Consider the following 17,813-nt stretch of genomic DNA (forward strand, 5'->3'; position numbering starts at 1 on the left):
TTCATGGCTTTTCAGTGGTCATTAACAGGAAGTCACTGGAACTCTGCATGCACTTGTGAGAGTTCTAGGATGCTGGCAGCCCTTCCCTAGGTTTTCCTAGTTGGTGCTGCACAGCGTTCAGCGGAAGAGGAAGGTGCTACTAGGAATGGACTAGTAATGGACTGGTTAAGAGCTGGCCATTCTAACAAAGTCACTGGAAGAAAGCCACATCGCCCTCCAGTACCACAACCTATTAGGAGTTGCATTTCTGCGGGACTTTATGACAATGCCAGGAGTGGGGTCTGGCCAGGGATCTGAGCGGCTGTCCCTCGAGTACGAAGTGAGTTCTTCATTTGCAGCGGACTCTCAGCAGAAGCCAACATCCTGACTCCAAAAGGATCATTGCCCAATTCCACCAGTCAGTTCTGGCCTCTGTGGCTCTTCATCCCTGCTGAGCATGAACTGGGAAGGGACTTCTAACCACCTCATCAGTTGGGAGACATCTGGGCGGCCTGTAGGCAGCCAATTAATTAAAAGCATGTCTCAGACGCAAATATGTCCGATCCGTGGTTCTGCACTTGAAGAAGTAAACAAAGTAGGTTTCACTGGGTTTTGGTAAAATCAAGTTTTCGATCTTACTTTCCCTAATCTTCTGGCTTCTCCTCCACTGACATATATTCTTGATTGTTTTTAGGAGGTAGCATGTTGAAAGGGAAATTATATCACTTGGAGCGCACGGGATGAATAGAGAACTATAATGTCATACTGGCTTAAACAATTTGGAAATTTCCGGTCTCACAGCACAAGAAGTTCAGAAGTCGGCTGGGCTCGGGGTGATTTAGCAGCTCAACGATGTCATCGTGGAGCCCAGTTCTCAGGGCCCCTGAGCTCCCCCTCATCTGCGTCAGTCAGCTTTGCTCGCACATTGGTGCCCCTCATGCAGACAACCAGTGTTCACGGGAAGAAAAAGCTGATGTCTTTCGGGTGTCTGTATTTTGAGACTTCAACAGCTGGCAGGCTTTCCCTCACATTTTATTGATCGGGATTTGGTCCCATGCCCATTCCCAAACAAACCCCGAGCAAGGGCCGGGGGGGTGACCATAGCTGGCCCAAATGAATCCTTCGCGGGTGGGATGGGTGTTGGGGCAGGAAGTCATAGGCACTATTTTAAATCTGCAATTTCAGCTCTGTGCCCAGCCCAGTGCTGCGAAGGCAACAAGCTCTTGTGAGCACACAGTGGTCGGGGATGGCGTCCTAGGTTTGGGTTTTACCTGGTTTACCCTTGCCGCTGCTCTGAGGTTCCTCACATGAGTCTAGCTGAGCACAGGCACAGAGAGACTCCATGCCGTCTGGAAAGTCGTGGTGCCTGTCGGTGCTGGAGCACTCAGGCAGGAACTCGCCAGCGGCTGAGAGCCCCACTCTGTGGTTTGGCAGGGCCACTGAGGCTCTGGTCCACATCCCTCCCTGAAGGCAGGACGTGTGATCAGCGCGGAGCCCGCTTCCTCCATCCAGCTCCTGCGGAGAGAATGGAATTCCCAAGATGCACTGCTCCGAGCAGGCCTTTCTGGTCTCCTCGGCTTCACCTGCCCACTGATTTGCTGTGAGTTTCAGACTAAGCCTAGACAACATCACCACGGTCATTTGAATAATAAAAGCAAGTTATTCCCTCATTTGACTTTTCCTTCGAGGGGGAAAACAGTTTGGAACACAGGGCCCATCAAGACCTTTCCTGTTTCTGATGTCTCTATCACAGACTTGGCTCCAAAGGTTAAATGTTTTGGATTACAAAAATGTACATTATATGGGGGTCTTCCTATAAATCAACAAGGCAGGTATGTTAAACACAGAAAAATATCTACAGCTGTTCTCTTACTCATCCTGCTTGTTATTTAACTCAGCCTGGGCCCTAAGGAACATTTTTAGTTGTACTGTCAACAGTTTCAAAACAAAGAAGAAAATGCGACTGGCAAATGAGGAACCCAGCTGGCCCTCTGTTTAGGCTCCCACTGCATATACTTTAATCCTGACACCTGCAAGCTATTTAATCAGGATTTACAATTGAACATGAAGGATGAGGGGTCCGCAGGGCTGTGTTCTTAGTGTTTGGATTGCAAATGATGGAGAAAAACTTTGTTATCGGATGTTGTAGTTATTTGAAGTTGGGTGCCCTCTAACCCACAGGGAACCGAGCGTCATTTATCACTCCCCAGAAAAAACTCAGCTCAGGCAGACGCTGCCCCTCGCTGCCTAACATTCTATTTTTGCTTCTCCTGTATTCTAGAGTAAACAAACTTGAAATTTATGAACAATGGGAAAAATAATTTCCAGAGAGCCTATGGCTAGAGAAAGTTCTCAGTGGAATAGTAAAACACAATCTTGACTTAGAACGCAGAGCAAAATGCAGATAAGGACATTTGCCTGCAATCTGGCCCGGCCTGCGGTCTACAGAAGGGTTTCTACTTACAAACTTGCCAACTCTCGTGGATGGAAAAGAGCGTAGCCTCGAGCTGGAGCGAAAGTATGACCGTTGTGCCCAACACAACAGATAGAATTTAATATTGCTTGTAAATGTGCAAATTTCCCAAATGAATAAAGAAAATGTCCTCATTCTAGACTTGCAAAAATCACCTGAGGAGTAGCCCTTTAGATGGGAAACTTCCTCTGAGTTGAGGAGATTCTATAATAAGGTGACTGGGTGGGGCCTAGAGAAATGGCGATTGACCACTGTTTATGGAGTCCCCATTTGGCTGTGTGCTTAGGAAGAGATGAAGAAGCAGAAAGCAGGGTTCTCCCCTCAAGGAGCTTCCAGTCTACTTGAAGGAAGAAAAGACAGACCTTCACTGAGATGACAAGAAAACAGGACAGAACAGTGTGTAATAAAAAGAATTTCAGAGAAGGCACAGCCCTGTCAACTGAAGTAGCCAAAGAAAACCTTCTGAAGAACGTGGGGCTTGAGTTGGAAACACAAATGATTGAGGCACTGGTTCTCGAGATATTTTACGGCAAAGCGTGCCAGACGATGGTCGCTGGACTTTACAGTTAGGATCCATTATTTGAGAAATACTTAAAAACCTGCCATGAGTTCATTACCATTGAAAAATGTGTTTTATTTTTCACCATAACATTATTTATATGCATTGGAAAGCAGTACAGATCGGTGGAAGATCTAGTTGGTATTCGCCCAGTCAGTGCAGAAGATACAGTTTCTGTATGGCTTTTTGGCTCTTCCTTGTAAGGGCTCTGCTGTTTCATCCCCAGGTTTGAAGTCCACAGGAAGTAAGAGTGGCTTAGAATAGTATCTTTGGGTGCTTTTGAAACTTAATGGATATTAGGGAAAGTGCTCAACAAATGGACCAGATGATCCTGTTGATGCCTTCAGATATACTTAAGGGGCAGTGGCCAGATAGACTAGAACTTGATTGTGGCTTTAATGGCAACCTTCAAGTGACATCTGTACCAGCAACAGCACATCTTGAATGATTCTTTTCTCTCCACCCACCTGTTTCATTGTCCCCAGGTTGCTGAGTGGTGTAAGTTTGAGGGTATCCAGTGTCAAGATTAAGATCAATGACCATCTCACTGGCTGCCTTCCCCTGGACCCGGGCCAGCTCACACAGAAATCCTTGACTGTCAAGAATGACTGTGACTTTTAAACAGTGGTAGAAAACTGGATTTAATGGTCTCTCTCAGAAATTCCTTATCCAAATGAATAAAAAAGAGGCACCGTTTTTTCCTCTTGAATTCTAAAGTAACATATATTTGCTTATTTTTGTAAACATTCCAAGTATAGGGAAACACAGATCTCATCTAGTATTTTGCTGTGATCATTTTGGCAGGTATCTTTCTAGTCTTTTTTTAATGCAGGCATACATACACATACATAAATATTTCTTACAAAACTAGAATAATTCTATACACCATATTATAGCAATTTTTTTGGATGAGTAGATTCAGCTTAGCTCTTTTGTCCATATGCATTTTTCTAAATCTTGATTATTTCTTTATTTATTTATTATAAATATATTACTACTTATTTATTATTTTTTTCCTAAATCTTGATTTTTTAATGACTATATATTTGGTCACATGGCTTTTCCATATTTAACCAATCCTCTTTCTATTACACATTTAGGTTGTTTCCATCTTTTAAAAATCTTAATAAATAGGATCATGATGAATACCTTTATATATAAATCTTTATGCTCATCTCTAAGAAAATGCAATTTCATTTTGATTAAATGTCTTGAAATCTATAGTTTAGTCCTAGATTTTACTATTCCATTTTGGCCTCTTACCAGCTTCTGATTCTGTCTGGGGTCTACAGTTAGCCAATGACCAAAATCCATAGAGTACAAGGCAGTGAGATGACTTCTTCCCAGAAGAGCTGGAGAGTCGGGGAAATACAAACGTTCTTCTCTTCCTTCTCCCAACCTCTTGGGAAGTTGGAGAGATAAAGCACCATGGAACACTGAAGTAGTTGGTGGGAGAGAACTTTAGATGTAGAAACTCTGCCTGGACGGCTAGGAAAGCTCAGGGAGGTCACAGAGCTTAGACCCTTGGTGGGAGGAGGATGCTCAGGCTGGGTTTCCCCTTGAAGCCTCCATTTCTAGGCAGCGGCAGCGGAATTGGAGCCCAAGGATCGTGATGGTGCTTTTTTCACTTCTTCCTCTCTTTAATAGCCTTCCCCATGACAGAGCTGATATTTTAGTGTGGGCATTGTTCAAAAAAAAATTATTCATGACACTTGCTAAAGATAGCAGGGGAGACTTAAGTCAAGTGAACTACCCAATGAGGTTTTTCAGTAGGAGAGATATATGCCTCAACTCCAAATACAATAAGGAAAAATCAGGATTTATAGCCAAGAAGCAGAAGTGGGGGTCAGTGGATGGAAAATTAGTAAGAGGTAGGGTACTTCTTTTTGAAACTGACCTAATGGATTTTTGCTGAAGGCAGGCCAGGGTGATAAAACGTGGAGGGTGGGGGATAAGGAATTTGAACAGACCAAGAGCAGGGAGTTTTCACTACTGACTTGGCAAGATTCTTGCTCAAACTGGACTAAGCAGGCCAAAGACAGAGCCCCAGGTGGGGCCTAGTGAGAAAGAGGACTCAGAGGAGCCTCCCCCCGAGTTTGGTCACAGAGAAGAGTCTTTGTCAGTATCTCTGTCTTCTGAAGTGTTTGGCCTCTCATCCTGGTGTTTCTTGGTTTAGTTTAGTTCTCCCCTCAGGGAAATAATAAATGTGAACTCAGCTTTCAGAGAGAAATCTCCATTTGGTGCTTTTTATTTTACATTTCTCTTTGTTTTCCTACTCTGATCTTCCACTCCCAGCCCCTCTTCCTTCCACCTCCCAGTCCTGTGGCCTCCCCAGCCATACTCCCAGCCCCTCACACCCATTTCCCTCTCCTCACACATCTTCAAGCACAGACTTTGTGGAATGATTCGTTCTAACCACAGTACTACTTTTTCCTCTGTCACCTCTGGGGTGAATGGAAGCATTAGCTCCTGATGAACCATGGGTCTCAAAGAATCTGCTGTCCTTGTGGGGTCTTTCCTCTTCAACTTAGAGTTTACACACTGGACCTGGTAACTTATTCTCATCCTCCAATTTAGAAAGGTCTGGAATTCCTACCACGTTGTCTTACCATGTTGTCTTACCACATCTGACCATATAATTTGTCTAAAAAAAAAAAAGGGCATTTGGAGAGTAAAAGAAGGTACTGCTATTAATCATGCCAGGCCAACAACATAGATAGGGACTTCAATCCATTTTAGTAAATCTGGGTTTATGATCCCATATCTGGATCTATGATCCAGTAAATCTGGATTTATGATCACATATCTTAACTTTGCTCTTCCTTTCATTCCCAGTCTGTGCAAATACTCTGTCAAATAGAGTCAAGAACAGAGCACAACCCTAAGAATATGAAGTACATCGTTTTGGAATTTTTACAAATTAGTCAGAGGTTGAGCTCAATCAGGCTGGCATTGTGCTATCAATGAAGAAGTTTGGCCAAATGAACAGTCTAATGCAGAGACTAGTAGGGAAAAAAAATCCAGGCACCATTTTTTTTTTTCTTTCAGACACCATTTTTATATAGTGACTTGAGCAGCTAGTCAAAGGACTTTGAGACATCAACCCTATATTATTGTCACATAAGTTTATTAATTTTGCTTCTTTTCTATTTCCAGTCTGGGTGTTTTTTTTAATCTTTGGTCTTTTTGCCCATCAAAGAGATATGGTTTTATAATAACTCACCTCAACTAACATGGCTATTGAGGTATATTTATGGAAACTGACCACTGATGGATAGGAATTCTTTAGGGCCATTTAAAACAAAAGGGACTATGGTTGCCCAGATGTGAGACAAACAAAATTAAGGAAACAGAATTATTTTCAAGATGATACTAGCCTCCTTATCTTGTATTCATAAAAAGCTCCCTGTATTTCGAGCGTCTTCTAAAACATTTGTTATTTTACTTTTTCCTTTCAGCTTGACATTTGTATGCAATACTGCTCTTCCAAAATATTGACCCAGCCTATAAGTAAGAAGCCTAAATACATCAAAAACTGTAGAAGAAATAGAAAAATATTGATAAATGATTACCTCCCTAAAGCATACTAGACTGACAATTTATCAGATTTTTAAGGCCCCCCCCAAAATCCCTGTGTTATATTTCCAGATAAAAGGAAATAGGAAAATATTTGAAATTTCACTTAAAAATTGGCATGATTGTAATACAAAAATTTGACAAAAAATATTAAAAAACCTATAGTCTAATCTCGTGCGTTAATAAACATGCAAAAATTTTACCTACCTATATTAAAAGAGCAATATACAGAATGTTTATTGTGGCACCTAGGAATCCATGGATGGTTTGCTATAGAGAAATATAGGAATGTAAATTATGCAGGAATAGGTCAAAGGACAAATGTCACATTATTATATGATCAAAAGGCTTAAAACTCAATATCCTTCCTATTTAAAATTTTCAATAGGCTTGGTATAGAATGATACAGAATACAACTATAAAAGAACACATACACACACCCCACACACCTCTTTTCCAAATCAATAGCCATGCAACATCATTCTTAACCACAAAACATTAGAGGCAATCTCATTAAAGAAATATGCAGGATACTATCACCACCACTTTTATATTTACAATACAGTATAAAAGTTCTAGACAACACTGTAAGTCTTAAAACAGAAAAAGTAGGTATTGTTGTTTGCAAATAATGTGATTATTTATTTAGATGGCCTCAAAGCCAAATCCAGCCCGGGGACTACTTTTGTAAATAAAGTTTCATTGGAACATAGCCATACACTTACGTTTCCATATTATCTAATGGCTGCTTTTGAACTGTAATAGCAGAGTTGAATAGTTGTGACAGTTGCTATACTTGATCTTAGCCAAAAGGCTGAGAAGTAATGAATAATTGTGACAAAGACTCTATGTCTCACAAAGTCTAAAATATGTACTATTTGGTCCTTACTGAAGAAAACATTGCCAGTCCTTCCTCTAGATTATTCCTATAGCCACAAGCAAGAGATAACCAAAAAATCAATTAAGAAGTCATTAAGGTGCCCAGATATAAGATACTCCAGAGACAGTTATATAACACACCAATAATAATAAGTTGTATGATATAAAAGAAAAAAATCCTACAAAAATAACATATTTAAATACACATACTAGGTAGGTTCCATACAAAGAAAATCACCTTATTTAACAAAGGATATAAAACAATATAAAAGTGGGGCGCCTGGGTAGCTCAGTGGGTTAAGCCGCTGCCTTCGGCTCAGGTCATGATCCCAGGTCCTGGGTTCAAGCCCCGCATCGGGCTTTCTGCTCAGCGGGGAGCCTGCTTCCTCCTCTCTCTGCCTGCCTCTCTGCCTACTTGTGATTTCTCTCTGTCAAATAAATAAATAAAATCTTTTAAAAAAAAAAAAACAATATAAAAGTAAATGTAGAACACAGAATGTTTATGAATTGGAAGCCTGGAGATCAAATAAGTGACAATTCTTCCCATATTATTTCATAAATTTAATGCCATTTCAAAACTTTCCATTTGGAAGGGGAATAACAAAAATGATTCTTAAATTAATTGCTTAAGAATTGTAAAAAAAAATGGTTAATGAATGGACCCTCGAATATATAATGCTAGACAAAATAGAAGTTTATTTCTCATTCAAAGAAAGTCCAAAATGGACATTTCATGTGGGCCAGCAGCTCTCTTCCAGAGAGACTCAGGGGCCTAGGCTCCTCCTACCTCCACAATCTTCCATCTCAACACAGAGCTTCCAAGCATATCTTGGGGGATCCTTTCAATCCAAGATAGTTTAGAAGGGAAAAGATGGTGGAGAGTTGCTTATGTGAGGTTTTGTTTTTATTGGCGATTCTGGAGATGCCACACATTGCTTTCCCCTTACGTTCCTTTCCCAAGTCCCTTTGACATCAATCCTATGACTACCACTAACTGCAAGGGAGCCTGGGAAATGTAGTTTGATGCATACCCAGAAGGAAAAAAAAAGTTTGGGTGAACAGTCTATGAAGTTTGCCATAGCAACAGATGGGGAAGTCCAGAAACAGACCGCAGCATATGTCAGAATTTATAATGTGATAAATACGGCGTTTCAAATCAGTGAAGAAATTACAGTCAATTAATAGGACTTGGACAATTATTGGTTATATATTTACCCTCACACTACACAACAAAATAAAGTCCAGATGTACTACATTTAACTAGACATTAAAAAAAATGAAACCCTCAAAAAAAACTAGAGTAAATACAGTTTGATATTTTGTTGGGCAAGGACCTTCTAAGTTTAGAAAGGGAAGAAACCATATAGGAAAATAGTTTGAGTACCTAAAAATTAAGAACTTCTGTATGCTGAAATTAGAAAAAAAATTAAAAGGCAAATGACAAAAGAAAGAAAATATTGTCTATTTGACACAAAAAGTTAATACCCTAAATATAAAAAAGTTCTTCATAGCAATGAGGAAGAGATTCATCCATCAGCTGAGAAATAGGAAATGAGGTGAGATGTAGGTGACTAACAAACATATAGAAGATAAGCCTCAGTAACAACAACCAAGGATTCCTGAGAAAACCTATGACCTTACTAGCCCTCTCTGAGCCCTGGTTTTTCCATCTGTGAGACTACAATAATCACAGAAACTGTTTTTGGGATTCTGTTTATTTAAATGAGATAATTCATGGAAGCACGCAGCAAACACTCAACAAATATGAGCTATTGCCATTTTTTTTTTAATCATTCTAAGTGTTCATGGTGTATTTTTAGGTGAAGAAAGTAAGATTCAAAATGTATTCAGTGTGACATCATTTATGATTCACATATACCCCCATATACCCGGGAAAGGAACACGCCAGGATTTTAGCATGGTTGTCTCTTGTTTGTGGTCATAGGAATAATTGTAACTTTCTTCTTCAGGACATTTTGGTGCTTTCCAAATTCTTCACAATAAACATGGGTTGTTGTGTTTACAATTTTTAAAAATTTAAGCTCTCATCTTCGAATCATTGTTGAATGACCCTAAATGGTTTCTTGAATTTGTCTGGGACTGATTAGTTTCTGAAACCAGACTCTGTTTTCAAAACTGATGTCCAGAGCCCTGAGCAAAGGAAAATCACCAAAGAAGTGTTGCCTCAGTTTCAACTCAACAACAGTCTCTTTTTTGCTTGTCCAAATTACGTGTGAGATCATTACCCCTAAAGGATTCAGAATGTGAATTGAAGCACTCTGAAAACAAAACAAAACAAAACAAAACCCCCCAAAAACTAGATTGTAGCAGACTGAATTCCAAGGAGGGCAAAATGATACAAATGGGGATATGGTGTCCTGGGGTGCCAGGCGCTTGTCTCCTCTCAACCGGGTGCTCCTTTGCTGTGGTTCTGCTTCTTCAGCCACTTCCTTCCTGATCTCCCACCTTCGTCTGCGGGCTTCCCCTTGTCCGCTGCTGCTGTTTCTTGGGAAATTTCCTCAACCTGAGTCTCAGCTTTGTCATCTGCAGAATGAGGCAAATAATACCCTCCCAATGGGAATGTTTTTTGTTTTGTTTTGTTTTTTAAGATATTTTTATTTGACAGAGAGAGATCACAAGTAGGCAGAGAGGCAGGCAGAGAGAGAGAAAGGGAAGCACCCTCCCCACTGAGCAGAGAGCCCGATGTGGGCTCGATCCCAGGACCCCGGGATCATACCTGAGCCGATGGCAGAGGCTCTAACCCGCTGAGCCACCCAGGTGCCCCCGATGGGAATGTTTTATAGAGCACTTAGGATGCTGCCTGGCACATAGTAGGTGCCCCGTAAAAGGTCGTTGTTATTATTCTTCAATTGGGTGTTGCGGTCATTCTTCAAATGTCAACATATAGAACTATATACTCACTCTTTTCTGTCTTGTTTCTGGGTCAGGAAGTGGAGGAGGGGCTCGGTGGTTTGGGTGAAGCTTACCTTTGCTTACTCTTGCATAGGTAATTTTTGAATAGCTTCAAATGAACAAACTTTCGTCGCACCTTCTTTATCGCCTGTCCTTGAAATGAACAAATCAGGAGTGTAACATTAAGAAGTCTGCTTGTAGTAGAGTTCCTCTTCGTAGTACCTCCTTGGTCACAGCCCTGCTAAGAGAAGGCGCCTCACCCAGAGTCGCTGCTGGAGGCATGGACAGTCATAGCTTGTCTCTGGAGAGCTGCTTCCTTCCCTGACCACCCTTGATTAGACCAGCATGGGCTCCGGACACAAGGGACACCAAATGAACAATGGCTGACTGATAGCCTATGACCACGTTAAGAGGAAACCTGTTTAGTCCACTTCTGTTACACTAGAAATACTCTCCTGGCTTTCTTCTGCCCTAGGGAGTGACTGATCGGATCCTCTTGGGCAAAGGCTGCTTCCAGAATGCTTCCACGCATTCTGCTGCTCCTCCTCTGGGGTCAGTCTCTGGATGCTGGGAGGGCAGGTGTGAGGGGATCCTGCTCCAGTTCCCAGCTGTCTGTGATGGGTGGTGCTCTGCTCGACTACGGGCTCTCCTTAGCAGGCCCACGTGGCTCTCCATTATCTTACCCTCCAGCATGGCTCGGGCAGCCATTACGGTGATGTACTGGCTTCTACTGGCTCTGTGTTTTATTTTCTGCTTATTTGGAACTAGAGTAGGGAAGAGCAATGCTCTTTGTTGGAGGAGTTCATTATGATCCCAACAGTAAAAGCAGTTGGACTCATCAAATCATTCCTCAGACATACAAAGACTGAGCTTGGCAGTACTTTTAGCTAAATACCCAACAGAAAACTCTCCTGTATGTGCCGAAGGGGATGTGGGTAAGCATGTTCATGGCATGAGAAATGGAAACTGTCTGTGTTTTTATCAAGAGCGGATGGATAAGTGAAATGTGTTTTTATTACCTTTTATTTTATTAAATTTATTTACTTGGTGAAACATATACAGTAACTAAAAGGGATGAAATAGGTTTATATGTTTCAGTGTGGATATAGACCAAAATCATGTTGAATGAAAGAAGAAAAGTCCCAGCATGTGATAAAGTTTATATAAATGAAAAAACACACAAGAAACAGAACCATATATTGTTTGTTGATATGCATGTGTGAGAGACAGTAGAAAGACTGTATCGAAGCCACCTGGGTGGCTCAGTGGGTTAAGCCTCTGCCTTCGGCTTAGGTTGTGATCCCAGGGTCCTGGGATTGAGCCCCCCATAGGGCTCTCTGCTCAGCGGGGAGGGTGCTTCCCTTTCTCTCTCTCTGCCTGCCTCTCTGCCTACTTGTGATCATTCTCTGTCAAATAAATAAATAAAAATCTTAAAAAAAAATCAGTGGTGGTATGTCGTGGTGGTTGGTTTAGGGGAAAGAGGGAAGGGGTCTGTGGGAGGCTCAGTCAGTTAGGGGTCTGACTCTTTATCTCAGCTCAGGTCTTGATCTCAAGGTCCTGAGTTCAAGCCCTGCATTGGGTTCCACGCTAGGCATAGACCCTACTTAAAAAAAAAAAAAAAAATGTAGCAACTAGTGCATTTGATCCTTGTTGGAACTATGTAGGCTATAGGATAAAGAAGGAAGAGGAAAATAGGCTCAGATTGGCGAAAGAGAATTCTATCTGTAATATTTTGCTCTTTATTTTTTTAAAGATTTTATTTTTTAAGTAATCTCTATACTCAATGTGGGGCTCGAACTCACAATCCCCAGGTCAAGAGTCACACGCTTTATGGACTGACCCAGGCAGGCATCCCAATATTTTGCTTTTTAAAAGAGAATTTAAGCACATGTTATGTATAATTTTAAAAGGCATACACAGAGTAGAAGATTCAGGAAGCAAACATGATAACATGCCAACCGTTGGGAATCCTGTTTCATAGGAAAATGGGTATGTTAGATTATACGTTGGATTTTTCTGTGAATAAACCTTTCTTAAAACAAAAAGAAATCACATAAAGCAGGGGTTGCTCTTGAAGGAATCTTCCAGTGGTAGGAAGCACTAGGGCGAGCGTCAGTGTCAGGGGAACAGCCAGAAAGCTGTGCTATGGCTGGGGTGGAAAGGCCAGGGGAGGCCACGCTGCAGCTGGAGGGGAGAGAGTGGGGCTGAATGAGTAGAAGGAGCCAGGAGCCAGCACCCAAGGGAGGGACGCAGCCTAGAGAGAGAGACCTGTGTGACCCACAGGAGAGGATGGGTGTGGTAAGGCCCAGAAGGTTCTCTAATTCTGACCTAGCTCTCATTTCAGTTCATATTCTTAAAATAAACCTCCCTCTGTCTGGTGCTAGTTTAGGTGCGACCAAATGAGCTATACTTGTGCTTCCCATTTGGGTAAGAGAATGGCCAAGCTCCCACGCTGGCTCGTGTCTTCAGATACTTCTGTGTCCTGACCATTTCCAGCCCTGAGGATGCTGAAATGATGGGCTCTCCCTTCTCCCAGTCCACTTCAAAAAATAATAATAATGAGCTTTTGGGGACAACTGTGGATTTATGGAGAAATTGCGCTTGGTGTAGAGATTCCTCTACCCCTCACACCGGATTTTTTTCCTTACTAACACCTTGTGTGTGGACAGCACATTTGCCATAGCTCATGAACCAATCCTGATGCATTATTATGGACTTAAAGTCCATAGTTGAGTCAGATTTCTTGAGTTCTCTGGGTCCTATTTCTGTCCCAGGGTCTCATCAATGCCCTATCACATTCAGTGGTCAGATCTCCTCGGGCTCCTCCTGGCAGTGACAGTCTCTCACTGTCCTTGCTCCTGTTGGCCTTGACGGTTTGGGGGAGCACCTGTCAGGTATTTTGCAGGAAGCCCCTCTCCCGGGACGTGTCTGGTGTTTTTCCCATGATGAGGCCGGGGTTAGATGTTCTTTCACGAGAAGATGGTCACAGAGGGAAAGTGCCCTTCTCATGTCCTCACCTCAAGGGAGCTTCCTATCAACATGACTTGTCACTGTGGACCTGGGACTTGATCATCTGACAGGTTACATTCTAAGAGCGGTTTTTCTAGGCGTTCTCTGGACCCAAGTAGTGACTGTAATGGAGAGTAAGAGTCGTTTCCGGTGGGGGCAGCTCTGCCTTACAGAGCACAGCAGGCAGGTTGCACCCCCCTCCCCCCATAACCCCTGGCCTGGTTCAGCTTGCTCCCTCCGCCAAGACTGAGGCAGCCCGGCCCCAGTGCCCCTGGGCTCCGAGCAGGGACCGACCAGGAAACTTCCCCGGGCACACAGGAAAACCACAGTGGAAACCAGATTCTTCTTTCCCAGGCGGTGGGGAGGGGCATCTCGAGAGTACTAGCATTTACATTGATAAATATTTAGAGAAAAGACCAAACTTCATTTCCTGTCGCTGATAAAGGCCCATGGAAACATTTGGGCCTCGCTACTTCTCAGCCAGCCTTTAATGCCTCCTAGTTGACTCGGTGTCACAGAACGGCTATGTCAAAACCCCTCTTACCCACCCTCCATGCTCGCCTGAGGGATCCTCTTAGCCTTAGGGAACGGTTGGCTTCCTAGCCTACTGGGAGGATGAGAGCCTGTTCTCCCCTGGCTGCCATCACTGCACCTTGGCCGCCATCACTGCACCTTGGCCGCCCCCTGTGCCTGCCAGCTTCTGCCCTGCTCTCTGCTGTCAGGACAAAGGCCAAGTGCCTGTCTTCCCACAGCCCTGTGCATGCGCTCATCTCCTCTTAACCTGCCCCGTCCCCCAGCCTCTCCTGGTTCAGCTCACGCAGTCCAGCCTCGTTACTCCCCCCTCAAGCTGCTCTCTCCTTCCTCTCCTTTTCTCAAATGCCTGTCGTGACCCTACCCTGACAACTCACCTGTCCTCACCTCTGCATTTCCTCCCACTGAGCTCTAGCCAGGACCAAACCATCTGTAGTTCCTGCAAAGTGTCATCTGCTTCTCTCTTTCTTCTGGACCTCTGAGCCTCCTGTGTTCATGGCCTGAAATACCATCTGTCCCTTTCCCTTCCTCCTGAGTCCACGGCTGGCCAACCCCTCCCCCCACGCTTCCTGTCTCACACCCTGACAGACCCAACTTTCAAAGCACTTCCTCCAGGAAGGCTTCCCTGATTCCCAGAAACCAAAACGGGCCCCCCCCCCCCATGTACACTCAGAGCCCCTTGGGCATGCCGTCTTAGCACTTCCTCACGGTACCGAAACTGCCTGGGTATGTGTGTTTTCTGCCCCACTGGGTTACGAGCTCCTTGAGGGAGCAAGCTCTTCTGGCTCATCTTTCTCTTCCTCAGATACTGGACGCGACCAACAGCTGGAGCTCACAAGTATCCGTTGAATTAAAAGAGCAATCTAGCCAGCTGCTTCAACCTTGAGTATGAACTCTTGCGTTCTCACCATTCATTACACTCCCATCACCCACACCCCAAACTCCTTTATTTGCCTTCTGCATCAGCCACCTTGTGGGATGATTTCCCAAAGAACATGCTCAGTGTAGCCGCCACCAGTCCCTGCTCATTCCTTGGCCCACTTGACCCTCCGCTGGCTCTGATGCTCCTGTCCAACATTTCCTTTCTTGTAATTCTCTCCTCCATTGATTTCTGGAACGTTGCACTCTCCTGGTTCTCCCGCACCCTCCCCAATTTTGCGACTTCTCTTTCTCAGCATCCTTCACCCTCTTTTCTCCCTTCTACTTTAACAGGTCCCAAATTTTGTCACGTTCCTTCTGAGACTTGTTGCTTGTCCTTGCTTCCCTGTTTCTGTGAACAGCATCAGCAGGTGGAAACCTCAGCCTCATCTTCCACTTCTCTCTCCCTTTATGAGACCTTCTAATGAGGAGCCACCAAGTCTAGCAATTTCCTTCTCCCCAATGTCACTATGAACCTTGCTCTAGGTCAGGTCTTCGACCCTATCTGGACTACAGATGATTATCATCACCTCTGAACTGGTTTCACACCTGACCCCTCTCCAGTGTCCCCCCACCTAACCTTTCCTTTGCACTGTTGCAGTCATGATGCATCACCACTTGGGAGTGTCCAGTTGCTGTCTGCTGCCCCTGGAATAAAGCTCACACTCCTGGGGAAGAGTTCAAGGCCTTCTTCAAATGGCACAACCCACCTTTCCAGCCTTATCTCCCAACACAGGACCCCTCCTTGCACTTGAACTACCTCGTGGCCTGTTCTGGCTACCTGCTCCCGCTTCTGCCTGGACTGGCCCTGCCCACCGTTCACGTGCAAATCCTACCAAGTTTTCATGCTTTGTACGGATGCCACTTCTGCTTTGAAGTCTTCCCTGATCTCACCTTCGCTCTTTGTTTTAGTCAGGATGTCATCAAGCTCTGCTGCCTTGACAAATCAATCCTGAAATCTCAGAGGCTCCAACCAGTTAGTTCCCACTCACGCCACACTCTGATGTGAGTCCGGCAGCTCTAGGGAGCTCTTCCCCAGCCGTGACTCAGAGGTCCCCGCTGCTCCCATCTGGCAACTCTACTGTGTCAGAAGTGTCTGCCTCCAGGGGTGAGGAGATGAAAGGGGAGGCCTAGAGAACGCTTGCCCCCTCCTAGCTATTGCCCCCTGGAAGCAGCTCATTGCTTCCATTCACATTCCCATCAGCAGAAGCTCGGTCATAGGGCCTGAAATGACCTACCCAGGAGGCCAAAAAATGTAGGGAAGCACACAGACATTTGGCCAGCCCTGCTGTGCCGTACGGTCCTGCAGCAAGGGTGACTAACCTGTTTGCCTGGGACTGTGTGGGTTCTAGCACTGAGAAGACTTGGCATCCCAGAAAACCCCCAATACTAGGCAAATTGAGAAGGCTGGCCGGTCACCCCACCTCCAGCTCTTGGCTCGTACCCTGTACAATGATGTCATCCTTGCCTGTTTCCACTTCATCCAGACGTAGATTACAGACATCCTCAGAGCAGGGACTGGACCACATGGATCTTTTTCATCCCATAAGGTCGAAAACATTGTCTGCTCTGAGTAGAGAACCATAAATTCGCATAGAGGCTTAAGAGATCTTTTTGGCTATTGATTATGTGAATAATATATATTCAATGTAAAAAAAAAAAAGGTGAGCAAAAAGGGAGAAATCAAATTTTAACATTACCTTAATTGCTAGCCCTCCTTAGAAATGACCACTTAGGGGCGCCTGGGTGGCTCAGTGGGTTAAAGCCTCTCCCTTCGGCTCAGGTCATGATCCTAGAGTCCTGGGATTAAGCCGCACATCGGGCTCTCTGCTCAGCAGGGAGTCTGCTTCCTCCTTTCTCTCTGCCTACTTGTGATCTCTGTCTGTCAAATAAATAAATAAAATCTTAAAAAAAAAAAAAAAGAAATGACCACTTAGCTTTCAAGCGGACGCACACGCGCGCACACACACACACACACACACATACTTGAGTTTCTATGTGCATTGTAAAGAAAAACTGGGTCATGTTTCACAGGCTGTTCTGTTCTTTTTCTCATTGAACAATATATCTCATAAGTGTCTATGGAATTAAATTGAAGATGATATAATTAAATGACTTGCATTTATTGGGCCTAAATTGTAATATACCTGGGAATGCTGGTATCATGTTCTATAACTTGGCACACTAACCATTTTGGAAGGCAGCTATGCTCACCACTATACCACCAACGCTCGCTAACCATTTTGTATAATTGACTAGTTGTATTTCCTTTTTTTTGAAGTAAATGTAAGTGATAGAAATTGTTCCAGAACATTGCAAAAGATGGGCAGCTACCCAGTTCATTACATAAAACAAACATAACCTTCATACTTCAAACTGATCAAGATGTCATTTAAAAAAAGAAGAAGAAAGAAACCGTACAGGCTAAGCTCACTTCAGAATGTGGGTCTTAAATGAAAAATAAGCAAATAGGCAGTACAAAGATATCACATAAATTAATCATAATAAGAAAAACAACAGTAACACAAGATAACCCTCATAGATCTTTTGATATGCCAGCCACTGGTCTGAATGCCTTACATATACTGACTAGTTAGTCCTCATAACGCTCTGTGAGGGAGCAATTTACGGACAAAGAAACAGGTACAGAGTGAGACTAATTTGTCCACGGTCCACGACTAGCGACTTCTCTCCAGGATTACATAGGGTTTTTATTCCAGCAATGCGGGGATGGGTCATTATAAGAAGAGCTACAGTGCAATAGAGTACCATAGATTTAACAAGGAAAGCAAGATCATCTTAATACTAAAAAAGGCATTTAAGAAACAGTGGTATCTCTTTTAATAAAAATCTTACAAAAAATAGAAGCAGGAGGGCATCTGTTTATACTAAGAAGTGTATATTTCAAACCAACACATTTCTGTTAAAATTTAGGTTCAGAGTACTGATTCTTCAATTCTACCTATTAGCACCTAA

The 17,813-nt window shown here is 43.4% G+C and overlaps 1 long non-coding RNA gene across 1 annotated transcript; it reads right to left on the reverse strand.

The window, feature by feature from the left end:
* Nucleotides 1–4,878: 4,878 nt before the first annotated feature.
* On the reverse strand, nt 4,879–16,918 carry LOC125104847 (uncharacterized). The gene is made up of 3 exons (XR_007128743.1): nt 16,824–16,918; nt 6,795–6,857; nt 4,879–5,199 (listed from the first exon to the last, which is right to left on the reverse strand). It is a non-coding gene; the product is annotated as an uncharacterized LOC125104847 (long non-coding RNA).
* Between the last annotated feature and the right edge of the window lie 895 nt (nt 16,919–17,813).

This window comes from Lutra lutra, chromosome 7 (assembly GCF_902655055.1).
Source record: "Lutra lutra chromosome 7, mLutLut1.2, whole genome shotgun sequence".
In the NCBI taxonomy this organism is placed as follows: Eukaryota; Metazoa; Chordata; class Mammalia; order Carnivora; family Mustelidae; genus Lutra; species Lutra lutra.